Source organism: Bison bison, unplaced genomic scaffold, assembly GCF_000754665.1.
Source record: "Bison bison bison isolate TAMUID 2011002044 unplaced genomic scaffold, Bison_UMD1.0 scf7180017864089, whole genome shotgun sequence".
Lineage (NCBI taxonomy): Eukaryota > Metazoa > Chordata > Mammalia > Artiodactyla > Bovidae > Bison > Bison bison.
Window position 1 is genome coordinate 3,433,971 of NW_011494661.1, and position 7,544 is coordinate 3,441,514.

At 37.0% G+C, this 7,544-nt stretch overlaps 1 protein-coding gene across 5 annotated transcripts in view; it reads right to left on the minus strand.

Moving 5' to 3' along the window:
• Positions 1–7,544, minus strand: part of CADPS2 (Ca++-dependent secretion activator 2) — a 375,512-nt gene that overhangs the window by 298,872 nt on the left and 69,096 nt on the right. The window lies entirely within an intron of this gene.

Sequence of the window (7,544 nt, forward strand, 5' to 3'; positions counted from 1 at the left end):
TTCTACTGTGAAATTCTTGCTCATTCATGCCATATGGATAAACATTTCTAGATCAGATTAATTATCCTCCTTGTAATATGTCTTAATTTACATAAGTGATGCTATAAAACTGTGAATAATTTTGCAATTTAGAAGAATGTGCTGTGAAGTATTACATCTTTGGATTGTTTTAAAGAAAAGGATGAGTATAAAATGGATGTAAATTTTTTTGCCCAGGCCATCAGAAGCTACATGATAGAAAGAAAACAAAACAACACATGCAGTAGCTAAGTAAAGGAATTAACCTCTCTGTGAACAGAAAGAGCAGCCCCGTGGAGTCAAACTAACAAAGCCAAGCTCAGCTTGGTGTAAACAAGCATTCTCTTTCTAAAGACGCCACCAACTGAGGAAAAATAGCAAAGGTCACTGGCTAGGTTGGGGACCTTCTCTGAAAAACCAAACCATGAAACATTCACAGATATGCCCAGGGATATTAACAATGAAAATTTAATGTAATCACTCATCTCTCTGATGATGAGAGAAACAGGTCCATCTGTCAGTACGTCTCATCACAAAAGTGATTCATCAACATTAAGCCCACAAACCTGCTCTGAGCCTTCCAGAAATAGTTACTTCTGCAATTTTAATGTTTTCATTAGAAATCAAGACCCTTACTTTAAGCCATTAACCATTCTATTCCTACTACAAGTAGAGTGTGTGCTTAAGCAAGAAGCACAAATAAATATTGAAGTCCACCAAGTTCCTGCTATGACGTGAATTCACTTGAAGTCAAACTTAAAAAAAAAAGCACGTGTCTGTGCTCATCCCAACTTGCCGAGGGTTTTATATACTGAAGAACTCATGAGTCTTTCCCCTAGAAGTTTACTCTGGAGCTTTCTCCTAGAATCGAGTATTTGCAATGAAATAACATGAGGAGGTAACCTGAAACACTGATGTTTGTAAAGAAAGTAACTGGACGAAAATGTTTTGAATTTTTAGATGGAACCCACAGGAAAACTTGTTTGACATTGACAGAAATGTTAGCTACTGATATTATGTTAATAAAAACTTAAGTTGTTACTTTAGAATCTGGTTTTCAAATGTGGAAGACAAAAGGTTAAGTTTTTACAACTCTAAGATTATATATTCATGGGCTTCCCTGGTGGCTCACACAGTAAAGAATCTGCCTGCAAAGCAGGAGACCCAGGTTCGATCCCTGGTGGGAAAGATCCCCTGGAGAAGGGAATGGCAACCCACCTCAGTATTTTTGCCCAGAGAATCCCATGGACAGAGGAGCCTGGTGGGCTACAGTCCTGGTGTAGCCTGGTGGGTTTGCAAAGTGTCAGACAGGACTGAGCAAAAAACACTTTCACTTTTCACTTTCAAGATTATATTCATAGTAAATAGTTAAACTTTTTTTCTAGACATCTATCCTATTTAAACATGAAGTAATATAGCATATGAACAGAAGAAAAATGCTTAAGAATTTGTCTCTGCCACTCTTGCAGTTATGTAAAACTTGTGATTCACCCCCCACATTCAAATATTAAAATTTTTTGAAGATTTCTATGAGAATTTGCCAATTTCAATATGATCCAAATGTTGCCATCTGCCAGCAAAGCTATATTACGGCAAGGAGAGGAAAATTAAAAATTAGAACACAGTGAGAGTTTCACAGAGTTGCTTCAGGTAAAAATTTGCTATTTCATAAGCCAAAGTATCAAATCTTTGCCAACAAAATTCATCGTGCATTTTGTGTAACAAGGAAATTTGTGCCAGGATAATGATAGCATTAAAATTAAAAATTTACTAATGAACTAATTAAATTTAAAAATTGGCTAATTCTTCACTTCTTTTTTGCCAAACTTATTGGTTTCTTTGGTCATCTTAAGTCAATGAGATTTGCTCTGAGAACAAGAGAAATTTTAGAATAGACTTCTTTCTTCATCTTTCAAAACTCTCTTTAAATATTACGTCAGTATCTTTGATGCAGTATTTCCAGAGCTGATACTTTTGAGAAGATGAAAAATACAAAACAAACAACAACCCCCAAAAGTTTACATAAGACTTATTCTTTCTACGAAGTAAAAGAAAACTTAAGGGAAAACACTGCCACATGTTCCAGATAACAGAGCTTCCATACATAAAGAGTTCTCTTTAAATTTCAGAAAGGAGCAAAAATACTATGAACAATGGGTCTCATTCAGTAAAAGTTACCTGATAATTATCAATACTTTAGAAGATTTAAGTGTCTACTTTCTTCTATACAGAAAGCCTCAGAATTGTAATTAAAAAAAATACATGAAATTAAAAATAATCAACCTATAATTAATCTTACTAAATAATTAGTGACAAAGTATCTTTTAAGTGACATTTAATGAAGAAAGCCAGTCATGAATAAAACTTACCTTAGTAGGGGAAAAAGAATGTCACTTAGGTGGTATGAGCAGGAATTTCTTAAATTGACAAACCTTTAGTTAGACTATGTACTATAAACAGAGACTCTAGAAATGAAAAAAGGACATTACAACTGATGTCACAGGGATTAAAAAGAATCAAATGAGACCACTAGGAACAATTACACACCAACAAACTGGATAGCCTAGAAGAGATGGACAAAGTTCCTAGAAACATACAACCTACTAAGACCAATTCATGAAGAAACAGAAAATCTGATAGACTTGTAACTGGCAAGGAGACTGAATCAGTAATCAAAAACTTCCCCCCAAAAAGCCCAGAATCAGATGGATTCACTGGTGAATTATACCACAATTTTAAGGAGAATTAATGATAATTATTTTTCCATCTCTTCCAAAAATTTGAAGAGAACACCCTGAAGCTCATTTGAAAAGGCCAGCATTATCCAGATGCCAAAGCCACACAAAGACAGCAAAAGCACAAGAAAAGACTGTATGCTCAGTGGGTTCTGACTCTTTGCAACCCCATGGACTGCAGAATGCCAGGATCCTCCGTCTATGGGGATTTCCCAGGCAAAAACACTGAAATGGGTTACCATTTTCTTTTCCAGGGGATCTTTCCAATCTTCCTAACCCAGGGAACAAACCCATGTCTCTTACATCTCCTAAAGCTCCTGATTGGCAGGCAGGTTCTTTGCTACTAGTGCCACCTGGGAAGCCCACAATAAAAGAAACTACAGGTAAATATCACCTATGTATACCGATACAAAAGGCCTCACAACTTACCAGTGACACAGATTCAACAGGATGTGAAAAGGTCGTAATACACTCCAGGACAAAGTGAGGTTTCTTCCTGCGCCTGACGTATACAAATCAATGTGACATACCACATTACCTGAACAAAGGCTAAAAATCACCTGATCATCAAACCAGAGGCAGAAAAAGAGCTTGACAAAATTCAGCATCCTTTTATGATAAAAGACTGACAAACTAAGAATAAAAGGAATTTATTCAATATGATAAGACCATTTACGACAAGCTCACAGCTAATATCATACTCAATGGAGAAAAACAGAAAACTTTTCCTCTAAGATCAGGAACAAGGCAAGGCTGTCCATTTTTACCACTTTTATTCAACACAATAACGAAAATTCTACCCAGAGCAATTAGGGAAAAGAAGGAATTTTATAAGCATACAAGTTGGAAAGGGAGAAGTAAAATTATCCAGATGACATTACCTTATATGTAGAAAACACTAAAGAGTACACAAAAACTCTTGTAACTAATAAATTCAATAAATCTGCAGAATATAAAATCAACATACAAAAAAACCAATTGCATTTCTGTACAATAAAAAATGAACTAACCAAAGAAGTTAAGAAAACAATCCCACTAAGAACAGTGCCAAAAGGAACAAAATATTAAGGAATAAACTTAACTAAGGATATGAAAGACTTACAGGAGGAAAATGATATGAAACTGATGAAAGAATTTAAAGATGACAAAAAATAAATTGGAAAAGACTCCATGTTCATGGATTGGAAGAATCAACATTATTAAAATGTTCATACTAACCAAAGCAATATACAAATTCTATCAAAATTCCAGTGGTGATGTTTTGAACAGAAATAGAAAAAAAAATTCTAAAATTCAAGCAGAACCACAAAAGGCCTTAAATAGCCAAAGCAACCTTGAGTAAAAAAAGAAAAAAGCTGGAGGCATAACACCTCTTGATTTCAAAACACATAACAAAGTTACACTAATCAAAACAGTATGGTACTGACATAAAAACAGAAATATACACCAATGGAACAGAACACAGGACCCCCAAATCACTTCAGTTCATTTCAGTCGCTCAGTCGTGTCTGTTTGTGACCACATGGACTGCAGCATGCCAGGCTTCTCTGTCCATCACTAACTCCCAGAGCTTGATCAAACACATGTCCATCGAGTCAGTGATGCCATCCAAGCATCTCATCCTCTGTCTTCCCCTTCACCTTCTGTCTTCAATCTTTCCCAGCATCGGGGTCTTTACCAAGGAGCCAGTTCTTCACATCAGGTGGCCAAAGTATTGGAGTTTCAGCTTCAGCATCTGTCCTTGCAATGAATATTCAGGACTTATTTCCTTTAGGATGGACTGGTTGGATCTCCTTGCAGTCCAAGGGACTGTCAAGAGTCTTCTCCAACACCACAGTTCAAAAGCATCAATTCTTTGGCGCTCAGCTTTCTTTATAGTCCAACTCTCACATCCATACATGATTACTGGAAAAACCATAGCTAGATGGACGTTTATAGGCAAAGTAATGTCTCTGCTTTTTAGTACGCTGTCTAGGTTGGTCATAGTTTTTCTTCCAAGGAGCAAGTGTCTTTTAATTTCATGGCTGCAGTCACCATCTGCAGTGATTTGGAACCACCCCAAAATAAAGTCTGTCATTTATGGGTTTCCATAAATGAGAAAAACAATGTTTCCATTGTTTCCCCATCTATTCATCATGATCTCAGTTTTCTGACCGTTGAGTTTTAAGCCAGGTTTTTCACTCTCCTCTTTCACTTTCATCAAGAGGCTCTTTAGTACTTCTTTGCTTTCTGCCATAAGGGTGGTGTCATCTGCATATCTGAGGTTATTGATATTTCTCCTGGCAGTCTTCATTCCAGCTTGTGCTTCATCCAGCACAGCATTTAGCATGATATACTCTGCATATAAGTTAAATAAACAGGGTGACAATATACGGCTTTGATGTACTAATTTCCCGATTTGGAACCAGTCTGTTGCTCCATGTCTGGTTTTAACTGTTGCTTCTTGAGCTACATACAGATTTCTCAGGAGGCAGGTCAGGTGGTCTGGTATTCCCATCTCTTTCAGAATTTTCCACAGTTTGTTGTGATCCACACAGTCAAAGGCTTTGGCATAGTTAATAAAGCACAAGAAGATGTTTTTCTGGAACTCTTTTGCTTTTTTGATGATCCAATGGATGTTGGCAATTTGATCTCTGGTTCCTTGGCCTTTTCTAAATCCAGCTTGTGGAAGGAAAACCACAATCACAGAAAACTAATCAAACTGATCACATGGACCACAGCCTTGTCTAACTCAATGGAACTATGAACCATGCTGTGCAGGGCCACCAAAGATGGATGGGTCATGGTGGAGTATTCTGACAAGACTTGGTCCACTGGAGAGGAAATGGCAAGCCACTTCAGTATTCTCGCCTTGAGAACCCCATGAACAGTACGAAAAAGCCCCCAAATAAACTCCTACATATATAATCTACTGACATTTCAAAAAGGTACCAAGTATACATAATGTAGAAAAGGTAGTCTCTTCAACAAGTAGTCCTGGGGAAACTGGATATTCACACGCAACAGAATAAAACTGGAACCTTCTCTTACACCATATACACAAAAATCAAATGAAAATGGATTAAGGACTTAAATATAAAAAAGTCTGAATTTAAACAACTCCTGGAAGAAAACATAAGGAAGAAATTTCATGACACTGACCTAGGTAACGATTTATTAGATATGAGACTAAAAGTATTAAAATATGCAACAAAGCAAAAATAGCCAACTAGGACTACATCAAACTGGAAAAAAAAACAAACTGCTGCAAAACAAAGAAAACAATCAACAGAGTGAAAAGGCAACCTATGGAATAGGAGAAAGTATTTACAAACACTGTGTCTGATAATGTGATAATGTGTTAATGTCTAAAACAGAAGAATCTCATACAATTCAGAAGGAAGAAAACAAGTAACTTGACTAGAAAATGGGCAAAGGACATAAATAGCCATTTCTTCCAAGAAATTACACAAATGGCCAAAAGGTATATTAAAGTCTGCTCAACATCAGTAATCCTTAGGGAAAAACAAATCAAAACCCAATGAGACATCACCCCACACCTGTTACGATGGCTATTATCTTAATATATATATATATATATCGATAGATATAGATAGGTAAATATATAAAACAAGTACTGGTGAGGATGTGGAGAAGTTGGAACCCATGGAACACTGGTGGTGGGAATAAAAAATGATGCAGTTGCTATAGAAAGCAGTACGGAGGTTTCTCAAAAAAATTAAAAACAGAGTTACTATATGACCCAATACCATCCCACTCTTGGCATATATATACATGTGTGTGTGTGTGTGTGTAAATCAGAATTTGAAAGTGACATTATACTCCCATGTTCACTGCAGCATTATTCACAACAGTTAAAATATGGAACAACCTAAATGATTATCAATGGATGGATGGATAAAGATGTTACTGAGGAAAACACAGGCAATACACTCTTTGACATGAATTGCAGCATGATTCTCTCTGACCCATATCCTAGATTAATGGAAACAAAAAGAAAATAAATGGTACTTAATAAAATTTAACAGCTTTTGCACAGCAAAGGAAACTATAAACAAAATGTAAAGATAGTACTCAGAATGAGAGAAAATAACTGCAAATGAAGCAACTGACAAAGGATTAATCTCCAAAATAATAACCAGCTCATATAGCTCAACATCAGAAAAACAAACAACCCAAACAAAAAATGGGCAGAAGACCTAAACAGACATTTCTCCAAAGAAGGTATGCAGATACCCAACAAACACATAAAAAGATACTCAGCATCACTCATTGTTCAGTTCAGTTCAGTCGCTCAGTCGTGTCCGACTCTTTGTGACCCCATGAATCGCAGCATGTCAGGCCTCCCTGTCCATCACCAACTCCCGGAGTTCATTCAAACTCATGTGCATCGAGTTGGTGATGCCATCCAACCATCTCATCATCTGTCATCCCCTTCTCCTCCTGCCTTCAATCTTTCCCAGCATCAGAGTCTTTTCAAATGAGTCAGCTCTTTGATTCAGGTGGCCAAAGTACTGGAGTTTCAGCTTCAGCATTAGTCCTTCCAGTGAACACCTAGGACTGGTCTCCTTTAGGATGGACTGGTTGGATCTCCTTGCAGTCCAAGGGACTCTCAAGAGCCTTCTCCAACACCACAGTTCAAAAGCATCAATTCTTCAGCGCTCAGCCTTCTTCACAGTCCAACTCTCACATCCATACATGACCACAGGAAAAACCATAGCCTTGACTAGATGGACCTTTGTTGGCAAAGTAATGTCCCTGCTTTTGAATATGCTATCTAGGTTGGTCATA